This window comes from Saccoglossus kowalevskii, chromosome 9, assembly GCF_978046115.1.
Source record: "Saccoglossus kowalevskii chromosome 9, keSacKowa6.1, whole genome shotgun sequence".
NCBI lineage: Eukaryota > Metazoa > Hemichordata > Enteropneusta > Harrimaniidae > Saccoglossus > Saccoglossus kowalevskii.
The window spans coordinates 36,624,878-36,638,556 of NC_140649.1; positions in this window are offsets into that span (position 1 = coordinate 36,624,878).

Below are 13,679 nucleotides of genomic sequence, written 5' to 3' on the forward strand. Positions count from 1 at the left end.
CATGCTGCATAGAGACTACATTACACTGTCATGCTGCATAGTGACCACATTACGCTGTCAGGCTGCATAGTGACCACATTACTCTGTCATGCTGCATAGTGACCACATTACACTGTCTTGCTGCATAGTGACTAGATTACGTTGTCATGCTGCATAGTGACTACATTACGCTGTCACGCTACATAGTGACTACATACTGTCATGCTGCATAGTGACTACATTACGCTGTCATGCTGAATAGTGACTACATTATGCTGCATATTAACTACATTACGCTGTCATGCTGCATAGTGACTACATTACACTGTCATGATGCATAGTGACTACATTATGCTGCATAGTGACCACTTTACGCTGTCATGCTGCATAGTGACAACATTGCACTGAAATGCTGCATAGTGACTACATGACACTGTTATGCTGCATAGTGACCTCATTACTCTGTCATGCTGCATAGTGACTACATTACCCTGTCATGCTGCATAGTGACTACATTACACTGTCATGCTGCATAGTGACTAGATTACGTTGTCATGCTGCATAGTGACTACATTACGCTGTCACGCTACATAGTGACTACATACTGTCATGCTGCATAGTGACTACATTACGCTGTCATGCTGAATAGTGACTACATTATGCTGCATATTAACTACATTACGCTGTCATGCTGCATAGTGACTACATTACACTGTCATGATGCATAGTGACTACATTATGCTGCATAGTGACCACTTTACGCTGTCATGCTGCATAGTGACTACATTACACTGAAATGCTGCATAGTGACTACATGACACTGTTATGCTGCATAGTGACCACATTACTCTGTCATGCTGCATAGTGACTACATTACCCTGTCATGCTGCATAGTGACTACATTACGCTGTCATGCTGCATAGTGACTACATTACGCTGTCATGCTGCATAGTGACTACATTACGCTGTCATGCTGCATAGTGACTACATTACGCTGCATATTGACTACATTACGCTGTCATGCTGCATAGTGACTACATTACACTGTCATGATGCATAGTGCCTACATTATGCTGCATAGTGACCACTTTACGCTGTCATGCTGCATAGTGACTACATTACCCTGTCATGCTGCATAGTGACTACATTACACTGTCATGCTGCATAGTGACTAGATTACGCTGTCATGCCGCATAGTGACATTACGCTGTCACGCTACATAGTGACTACATACTGTCATGCTGCATAGTGACTACATTACGCTGTCATGCTGCATAGTGACTACATTACGCTGTCATGCTGCATAGTGACTACATTACGCTGTCATGCTGCATAGTGACTACATTACGCTGTCATGCTGCATAGTGACTACATTACGCTGTCATGCTGCATAGTGACCACATTACTCTGTCATGCTGCATAGTGACCACATTACACTATCATGCTGCATAGTGACCACATTACGGTGCCATGCTGCATAGTGACTACATTACACTGTCAGGCTGCATAGTGATTACATTACACTATCTGGCTGCATAGTGACTACATTACGCTGTCATGCTGCATAGTGACTACATTACACTGTCATGCTGCATAGTGACTACATTGCGCTGTCATGCTGCATAGTGACCACATTACTCTGTCATGCTGCATAGTGACCACATTACTCTGTCATGCTGCATAGTGACCATATTACACTGTCATGCTGCATAGTGACCACATTACAGTGTCATGCTGCAGAGTGACTACATTACACTGTCAGGCTGCATAGTGACTACATTACACTGTCAGGCTGCATAGTGACTACATTACGCTGTGATGCTGCATAGTGACTACATTACTCTGTCATGCTGCATAGTGACCACATTACACTGTCTTGCTGCATAGTGACTACATTACACTGTCATGATGCATAGTGACTACATTACACTGCCATGCTGCATAGAGACTACATTACACTGTCATGCTGCATAGTGACCACATTACGCTGTCAGGCTGCATAGTGACTACATTACCCTGTCATGCTGCATAGTGACTACATTACACTGTCATGCTGCATAGTGACTAGATTACGTTGTCATGCTGCATAGTGACTACATTACGCTGTCACGCTACATAGTGACTACATACTGTCATGCTGCATAGTGACTACATTACGCTGTCATGCTGAATAGTGACTACATTATGCTGCATATTAACTACATTACGCTGTCATGCTGCATAGTGACTACATTACACTGTCATGATGCATAGTGACTACATTATGCTGCATAGTGACCACTTTACGCTGTCATGCTGCATAGTGACAACATTGCACTGAAATGCTGCATAGTGACTACATGACACTGTTATGCTGCATAGTGACCTCATTACTCTGTCATGCTGCATAGTGACTACATTACCCTGTCATGCTGCATAGTGACTACATTACACTGTCATGCTGCATAGTGACTAGATTACGTTGTCATGCTGCATAGTGACTACATTACGCTGTCACGCTACATAGTGACTACATACTGTCATGCTGCATAGTGACTACATTACGCTGTCATGCTGAATAGTGACTACATTATGCTGCATATTAACTACATTACGCTGTCATGCTGCATAGTGACTACATTACACTGTCATGATGCATAGTGACTACATTATGCTGCATAGTGACCACTTTACGCTGTCATGCTGCATAGTGACTACATTACACTGAAATGCTGCATAGTGACTACATGACACTGTTATGCTGCATAGTGACCACATTACTCTGTCATGCTGCATAGTGACTACATTACCCTGTCATGCTGCATAGTGACTACATTACGCTGTCATGCTGCATAGTGACTACATTACGCTGTCATGCTGCATAGTGACTACATTACGCTGTCATGCTGCATAGTGACTACATTACGCTGCATATTGACTACATTACGCTGTCATGCTGCATAGTGACTACATTACACTGTCATGATGCATAGTGCCTACATTATGCTGCATAGTGACCACTTTACGCTGTCATGCTGCATAGTGACTACATTACCCTGTCATGCTGCATAGTGACTACATTACACTGTCATGCTGCATAGTGACTAGATTACGCTGTCATGCCGCATAGTGACATTACGCTGTCACGCTACATAGTGACTACATACTGTCATGCTGCATAGTGACTACATTACGCTGTCATGCTGCATAGTGACTACATTACGCTGTCATGCTGCATAGTGACTACATTACGCTGTCATGCTGCATAGTGACTACATTACGCTGTCATGCTGCATAGTGACTACATTACGCTGTCATGCTGCATAGTGACCACATTACTCTGTCATGCTGCATAGTGACCACATTACACTATCATGCTGCATAGTGACCACATTACGGTGCCATGCTGCATAGTGACTACATTACACTGTCAGGCTGCATAGTGATTACATTACACTATCTGGCTGCATAGTGACTACATTACGCTGTCATGCTGCATAGTGACTACATTACACTGTCATGCTGCATAGTGACTACATTGCGCTGTCATGCTGCATAGTGACCACATTACTCTGTCATGCTGCATAGTGACCACAATACACTGTCATGCTGCATAGTGACTACATTACGCTGTCATGCTGCATAGTGACCACATTACACTGTCATGCTGCATAGTGACCACATTACGCTGTCATGCTGCATAGTGACCACATTACGCTGTCACGCTGCATAGTGACTACATTACTCTGTCATGCTGCATAGTGACTACATTACACTGTCATGCTGCATAGTGACTACATTACGCTGTCATGCTGCATAGTGACTACATTACGCTGTAATGCTGCATAGTGACTACCTTACACTGTCATGCTGCATAGTGACTACATTACGCTGTCATGCTGCATAGTGACTACATTACACTGTCGTGCTGCATAGTGACTACATTACTCTGTCGTGCTGCATAGTGACTACATTACGCTGTCATGCTGCATAGTGACCACATTACTCTGTCATGCTGCATAGTGACCATATTACACTGTCATGCTGCATAGTGACCACATTACAGTGTCATGCTGCAGAGTGACTACATTACACTGTCAGGCTGCATAGTGACTACATTACACTGTCAGGCTGCATAGTGACTACATTACGCTGTGATGCTGCATAGTGACTACATTACTCTGTCATGCTGCATAGTGACCACATTACACTGTCTTGCTGCATAGTGACTACATTACACTGTCATGATGCATAGTGACTACATTACACTGCCATGCTGCATAGAGACTACATTACACTGTCATGCTGCATAGTGACCACATTACGCTGTCAGGCTGCATAGTGACCACATTACTCTGTCATGCTGCATAGTGACCACATTACACTGTCTTGCTGCATAGTGACTACATTACACTGTCATGCTGAATAGTGACTACATTACGCTGTCATGCTGAATAGTGACTGCATTACGCTGTCATGCAGCATAGGGACTACATTATGCTGTCATGCAGCATAGAGACTACATTACGCTGTCATGCTGCATAGTGACCACATTACGCTGTCATGCTGCATAGTGACCATATTACACTGTCATGCTGCATAGTGACTACATTACGCTGTCATGCTGCATAGTGACCACATTACACTGTCATGCTGCATAGTGACCACATTACGCTGTCATGCTGCATAGTAACCACATTACGCTGTCACGCTGCATAGTGACTACATTACTCTGTCATGCTGCATAGTGACTACATTACACTGTCATGCTGCATAGTGACTACATTACGCTGTCATGCTGCATAGTGACTACATTACGCTGTAATGCTGCATAGTGACTACATTACACTGTCATGCTGCATAGTGACTACATTACGCTGTCATGCTGCATAGTGACTACATTACACTGTTGTGCTGCATAGTGACTACATTACTCTGTCGTGCTGCATAGTGACTACATTACGCTGTCATGCTGCATAGTGACTACGCTGTCATGCTGCATAGTGACTACATTATGCTGCATAGGGACTACATTACGCTGTCATGCTGCATAGTGACCATATTACACTGTCATGCTGCATAGTGACCACATTACAGTGTCATGCTGCAGAGTGACTACATTACACTGTCAGGCTGCATAGTGACTACATTACACTGTCAGGCTGCATAGTGACTACATTACGCTGTGATGCTGCATAGTGACTACATTACGCTGTCATGCTGCATAGTGACTACATTACTCTGTCATGCTGCATAGTGACCCCATTTCACTGTCATGCTGCATAGTGACTACATTACGCTGTCATGCTGCATAGTGACCACATTACACTGTCATGCTGCATAGTGACCACATTACGCTGTCACACTGCATAGTGACTACATTACTCTGTCATGCTGCATAGTGACTACATTACACTGTCATGATGCATAGTGACCACATTACGCTGTCATGCTGCATAGTGACCACATTACTCTGTCATGCTGCATAGTGACCACATTACGCTGTCATGCTGCATAGTGACTACATTATGCTGTCATGCTGCATAGTGACTACATTACACTGTCAGGCTGCATAGTGACTACATTACACTGTCATGCTGCATAGTGACTACATTACGCTGTCACGCTGCATAGTGACTACATTATGCTGTCACGCTGCATAGTGACTACATTATGCTGTCACGCTGCATAGTGACCACATTACGCTGTCACGCTGCGTAGTGACTACATTATGCTGTCAGGCTGCATAGTGCCTACATTACGCTGTCACGCTGCATAGTGACTACATTATGCTGTCACACTGCATAGTGACTACATTACGCTGACAGGCTGCATAGTGCCAACATTACGCTGTCACGCTGCGTAGTGACTACATTATACTGTCATGCTGCATAGTGCCTACATTACGCTGTCACGCTGCATAGTGACCACATTATGCTGTCACGCTGCATAGTGACTACATTACGCTGTCAGGCTGCATCGTGCCTACATTACGCTGTCATGCTGCATAGTGACTACAATACGCTGTCACGCTGCATAGTGACTACATTACGCTGTCATGCTGCATAGTGACTACATTACGCTGTGATGCTGCATAGTGACTACATTACGCTGTCATGCTGCATAGTGACTACATTACTATGTCATGCTGCATAGTGACCCCATTACACTGTCATGCTGCATAGTGACTACATTACGCTGTCATGCTGCATAGTGACCACATTACACTGTCATGCTGCATAGTGACCACATTACGCTGTCACACTGCATAGTGACTACATTACTCTGTCATGCTGCATAGTGACTACATTACACTGTCATGATGCATAGTGACCACATTACGCTGTCACGCTGCATAGTGACTACATTGTGCTGTCACGCTGCATAGTGACAACATTACACTGTCAGGCTGCATCGTGCCTACATTACACTGTCAGGCTGCATAGTGACAACATTACGCTGTCACGCTGTGTAATAACTACTTAAGCAATAACCCCCGCCGAAGGCGGGTATACCACGAGATATTGCACAATTCACGACATATATGCACGAGCCGCAGGCGAGTGCATATATGGAGTGAATTGTGCAATATCAAGTGGTATACCCAACTTCGGCGGGGGTTATTGCTATTATATTATACCAGTATTTTGACAATTCGATAAAACTTGTAAAAAAGAGTTTACTTTCATCTACTAAAAGATCATGATTATTGAACAGTCCCTGTCTTCATTAAGACAGCGGATGGTCTGGATTAAACACACAGACACAACAGATTAAACTCAGCTCTGGGCTGCCATCTTGGGTGTAATGACCTCCGTTTAATAGTACTTCCGGGTTAACACACAAATAAGACTCCTTAGCTTAATAAGGTTAATGTACTAATGTGAACCCACTGATGGGTTAATACACTACATCCCTTTTCTTTTCCAGACACAAATGCCTTGGGTATCAGTTTAAGTTTAAGCATACAGGAGTTCACTTTAACAATTTCAAAACAAAATAAACAGTAAAAGTTTTAGACTTCAAACTACAGCATTTAACAAAACACAAGTAAAACCTGGTACCTTGGGCAAGGGGTGGACCACCCTTTAAAAACCCATACTGGCAAGACGGGGATTATTCTTACCCATATGTCATTACCAGTTTTTTCTAAGTAACATAATCCTCTAAATACCTGGGTGCATGAATAGTGCGCTGAGGTCTCAAGTTGGGTACAGATTTTGGTGTCCCTGGAATATTTAACAGTTCAGATTGTTCAATACCAGGGGATTCTTTTAACTGACTATCTTCAGGCATGTCACTATAAAGCACCTTGTCAGGTTCCATATTAACACTTGTTTCATCAAGAAATCTTTTCACATGAGAAGTATTTCGTTTATATCTAACCCCTTGCGGTGACTCCACAGTGACCTGATTGCCATATTTATTTACCACTTTGTATGGGACTTCTTTATAAGGTGTAGATAACTTGTTCCCTCGTTTCTGTTGTAGTAACACTGTGTCACCTGTTTGTATATCACTCTCATGTGCACGTCTACGAAAGTCTGCATAGTCCTTCACCTTTTGTTTCATTTCACTATCTCTGTCACGTACAGCTCTATCATCCTCTCTTTTCAAAGAAGTTTCTGAGTATTCTGGTAACTTTGTGCGCAACTTTCGGCGATATAGTAACTCAGCTGGGGACACTCCTGTAGTCGAATGTGGAGTTGTACGATAAGCTAACAAAAACTTGTTTAGCTCTTTCTTCCAATCTTGACCTTGCGCTTGTGCTATTCTCATACACTTTAGCAATGTGTTGTTTTGTCTCTCAACCTCGCCATTGGCTTGTGGCCAAAGCGGGGTGGTACGTCTATGCTTTATACCAGTCTCGTTTAGGTACCTTTCAAACAGTTCTGATATAAACTGTGGACCGTTATCAGCTTTTATTGACACTGGATAACCATGAGATGCAAAACACCTTTCCATGGCTTCTATAATTTTGTCACTTGTCACAGTTTTCAGTATTTCTACTTCAAAGTATCGACTATAATAATCTACTATAACCAAGAGATACTCACCCGAGGGTAGCGGACCAAGAAGATCTGCAGCAACATCTACCCATGGACTGCTTGGTAGGGGAGTAGACTGTACTGGCTCTGGATTTGATGGCTGGCTGACCAATTGGCATCCATAACATGCTCTGCATTTCCTTTCAGCTTCATGGTCCATCCTTGGCCACCAAACTTTGGTACGTAATCTTTGTTTAGTCTTCACTATGCCCTGATGTCCCTCATGAGCTAGATCAATCACTTGTCCTCTTAATTTTGCTGGAACGATGATTCTGGTATCTCTTAGTACAACTTGTCCTATTACACTTAATTCAGTTCTGATAGCTTTATAACCTGGAGGACAGTCTCTCCAGTCACCTGATTTAACACATCTTCTCAGTGTGGTCAACTCGCCGTCCACTGCAGATTCTTGCTCAATTTTTTGTACTGGTATAGCTGAAGGTGCTGCATTCTCAGCAACAAATCTAATGAACTCCTCAGCTTTATTTCTCTCTTTATCATGCTTGGGTTGTTCACTCACCAGTCGAGATAAGGCATCAGCTATGTTACGTGGACCAGGAATATACTTCACAGAAAAGTCATATGGTTGAAGACGTAACACCCACCTCTCGACACGTGCAGATGGTTTTGACCTCTCTGAGTAAATATAGGTCAGTGGTTTGTGATCTGTTAGTAATTCAAACTTGATTCCATACAGGTATACATGGAACCGCTCACACGCCCAAACCAATGCCAGTGCTTCTTTTTCTGTCTGGGAGTAGCGACGCTCCACACTAGTCAAACTTCTACTTGCATAACTGACTACGCGGCTTTCACCTTTCTGTGTTTGAACCAATACAGCACCAATACCAACTGGGCTGGCATCCGCAACCACTTGTGTTTTAGCATCTTTATCAAAGTATGCCAACGTCTCTGCAGTAGCAAGTGCTTCTTTTAATGCCTTGAATGCATCTATCTGTTCACTTCCCCATGCGAACTTTGTTTCTTTGCGGGTGAGCTTTCTCAGAGGTTCCGCCACAGTTGCTAAGTCAGGGATATACCGTGCTGAAAAGTTAACCAAGCCTAGAAAACTCCTAACTTCTCTTGCATCATCTGGCTCTCTAGCATCAATCACCGCTTTCACATTAGCTTGTGTAGGACCAATACCCCTCTTAGACAGCATATGTCCCATGAATGTCAGTTGGTCCATGCCGTACACACACTTGTCTTTGTTTAGTGTTAGTCCCTTTTCTTCTAGACGTTTTAACACTTCAACTAATCTTTGGTCATGTTCTTTCTGGTCACGACCATGCACTATCATATCATCTGCTATGTTATAAGCTCCATCACACCCAGCTATTGCTTGCTGTATAATGTATTGGTAAAGTTCAGGAGCGGAACTAATACCAAACATTAACCTCTTGTAATGAAAAAGTCCCTTGTGTGTCACAAAAGTAGTTATATATCTGGACTCTTCTGATAGCTCAATTTGGTGAAATCCCCATTTCAAGTCTAACTTGCTGTACACTGTACTTTGGTTCATATTGTGCAGTATCTCGTCTACCGTTGGAATAGGATGGCGCTCCCTGATCACGGCTTTATTGGCTGACCTCATGTCAACACACAATCTTATGTCACCACATGGTTTGGGAATTATCACTACTGGGCTGACCCATGGAGTTGGACCCACTGCTTTCTCTACAATATCTAACTTGATCAGCTCATCCAATTTTGACTCTAGCTTTGACCTCATGCTGAATGGTATACGTCTAGGATTTTGAGCCACTGGGGTCACTGACTTATCAATATGTATCGTAGCTTGATACCCCTTTAGTTTACCTATACCATCAAAACACCTTGGAAAACTATCAAAAATATACTTAGTGTTAACTGTATAAGCATGTAAACCTACTTTCAAAACCCCTAGTTTCTCAGCTGCTAAACAGCCTAATAAAGATCTATGGCTACCTCTAATTACATAGAATTCAACTTTAGAATTACAATCTCCTATTTCAGCTGTGGCATAAAATTTGCCTAAAATTTCTAATGGCTTCTCAGATGCATAAGAGAACAGCTTCTTTGATGTCAGCTCGGTTTTACACTTGATACCCTTCGCTTTCAGTGCTAACCATACTGGTTCACCTATAACATTGCATGTTGCACCTGAATCAATGAGCATATCATGTATTATTACGCCACCAACTTTAACATCAACTAAACTACCTTGCCAGTGTTCCTTACTAGGATCAACGGTAAAAACATAGTCATGTTCAATGTCACTTTCAACATGGTGTACCTTATCACTATCTTTAAATTGTGCTTGTTTTGCACTACATTTATCTGATTTTAGCTTATTTCTATCCCCTATAAATTTAGATCTACATACAACTGCAAAATGCCCTTTCTTGTGACATTTATTACACGTTGCTCCTTTTGCTGGACATTCTTTATCTTTGGCATGATGCCCTTCCTTATTACATCGATAACATGCCCCTCTTCTCTGTTTTGTAGCTGGTTGTCTACTTCTATACTGCTGTACATGATTCACTTCATCACGAATTGCTGTACGACATGTAAGCCCCTCCATTTGTTTTACTTGAAAATCAACTGCCTCCATTGCTCTAGCAATTTCTTGAGCATTTGTCAGACTGAGTGCAGTGCCTTTCTCCAATAATTTACGGCGGAGCCCTGAAGATCTACACTTATCAATCAACTGGTCACGTATCTGCTCTTCAGAATCTGCAAAATTACAATTCTGGGCCTGGCGTCTCAAACAACCAACAAATTGATCAACCGTTTCTGTTTCCTCTTGTTTTAACTGACGGAAAATATGTCTTTCATATGGCACATTGATCTTTGGTGTAAAATAAGCATTCAATGTCCGTACAGTCTTATCATACTGCCCTGCATTATCTTGCTCACCTTCTTGTAATTCTCCTGGACCAGGGTCTCTCAGTGTTTCAAACACGTCTTGTACATCAATCCCTGCACAGTGAAGCAGAAGAGCATTTTTCTGGCCATCATTTGTCACACCTTTTCCAATTGCATAAAACTCAAAAGACTTTATCCACCTCTTCCATCTCGTAGAAAGTGTAGCTGGTTCCGTTTTACAATCAAATGCAGGAATTCCGCCCAATTCAATATTCACTGCCATAATTACCAGGTAGATCAAAGGCTAGTCTATTATTATCATCCTCGTCGCCAATTGAACAGTCCCTGTCTTCATTAAGACAGCGGATGGTCTGGATTAAACACACAGACACAACAGATTAAACTCAGCTCTGGGCTGCCATCTTGGGTGTAATGACCTCCGTTTAATAGTACTTCCGGGTTAACACACAAATAAGACTCCTTAGCTTAATAAGGTTAATGTACTAATGTGAACCCACTGATGGGTTAATACACTACATCTATGGCCCTTGAACATGAATATTTATAAGAATAGTATGTAGTTGTACGCTGAATGCATACAAAAATTACATGCGCAACACAGTTCAAATTGAATACAAACTAATTTTTATTCCACATGAAAAAAAACATATCCACGTTGAATAGAGCAGCGTAAACACACAAATTAGCATAACAAAGGATGACCTTTCTGACCTTTTACTGACGCACAACGCGATTTGAAATACAGGGTCGTGTACAGTTTGGATCATTTAAACAACGGATTTTCCACGTTTTCATTCCGGTTTTTGTACAATTTGGACTGTAATTTCCCCATTGAAAGTACAGCTGTGAAATAAACCGGTTTTGTGACTCATCATACTACTTGTAACAGTGGATATTTGACGTTCAGCGGTACGCGGCGGGACGCGGTGTATCATGTACGGCGACCGGCACAGCGACCTCAGTTCCAACATCTGACCTGGATACCTTTGGTATAACCAAAGTTTTGTGACAGTATGACTGACAAGTTTTGTCGTTGTTCTGGGGTAAGTTTGATGGTGTAAGATCGGATTTTCGCATCGTTTTTGTGACACGTACATGATATGCCTTGTCTCAACTCAGGCCGAAAGACTTTGCACGCCGTCGCTCTAATACAGTGGGCCCACAGTGGTTGGTGTACACTCGACACAAATCTGTAGCTTTCGAAATTACCTTCATCATCTCCTGTAATTTATTTACCCATAGTGAAGAATTACAATATCATATATCGTCGTCGAATCCTGCGTTGTCCCGTGTTTTTTTTGAAACAGATGGCAATTACCCGGGTGCACTGCAATTTTGTCAGCTGTCGCTACCGGACACCGGTTGTTATTGGTGGCATACATTTTTGCCTGTGACTCATAGTTTTTGCATTTTTATGTCATTAAATCCCTCAATTATATCTTGTACTTAAAGATCATGTTTTCTTTGTTGGAAGTTCGCAATCCATCTCAAAGTAACAACACTGAGAACATAGCGTTCTGGCGTTTCATGTAGGCACCTCACGGTGTTAAGGGACGGTGGTTTAGGTTTGTGTGGCGAACGACAATCACCCAACGACCGACGCTCACAACTTGGATCCCACCATTAACAAGAAGCAATATTATAGTTATATAACTTTTCAGATGTTTTTAATTCAGTATTTTTTTCAATATTCTTCTAAAATTCAACCACTATATTTCCCTAAAAATCAAATAATACCGGTTTTATATATTTCCGTATTAAACCTGTAGTCAATTCATGTTCCAGGGCCACTTGGTGTAGCCGTGCATTATCAGCCAATATACCATGGATTGCATATGCAAATTTTGTGTTTGGACCAATCAAATCAATGGATTAACACCATCAATATACTGGTATAATATAATTGACAATATCCTGTACACATCCTGGTATTGCAACATTAACTCCATCCCTAGTATCACACATTTGTGTTTGTTTGTTTGGTATGCATAAATTGTTTCCTTTATTCTACCCATTCCATATTTCATAACTGTTTTTTCATCTGCCTTTTGTAGGTTTTTTTTTTCTATGTAGAAATATGTTATCATATTTTTGCTTGGCTAGGAGTGTGGGCTGGTGAGGTCATGTCACCAGCCCACAATTTGAGATATGCCATAGTAACATATAGTAGAAACGCTATAACACTGGCGAAATGACCACTTTCTACTAAAATACAACCATTATTATCTCGGAAATTATGTATTTTGAGCCATGACTAAGCTAGTACCTTAAGTTACTCTTGTTCGCCACGATGTGAGAGTTGTGGCTACGATATATCAGCATTTCTGTCTTCACAATAACAATGATTGATACAAATTATATAACATTAAACCTGAATGACGTAAGTACTGAGTATTCTTAACATATAGTTTACGTTCAGGACATAAAGGTAAATGTGAGACGATCCTTGCAAAGACGTAGCTAGAAAATTGTGAATCGGCATTTTTTTGCTCAAATCTTTAAAATGGTAGTAAAAAAGTTCGGTTATGCCGTGCAAATGAGGGTGAAATCAGCTGCGTATTAACAATGGGTTTGTGAAGCGATAATCTAAAACGGGAAGGTATCATATTCACCTACGCTCAAAGGGAAGATTAGTTCCCTGACGATACTGCTATTGTTGAACTTAATGCACACCCACATTCAATGTAAATAAGTATTTCCTACAGCATAGGAACCAAAAACAGTTTATGAAAGTACACTTGTAGAGTGTATGGTGACGTTTTGGTATAACTTCAATGTGTGTTTAATGTCCACTGGCTATCA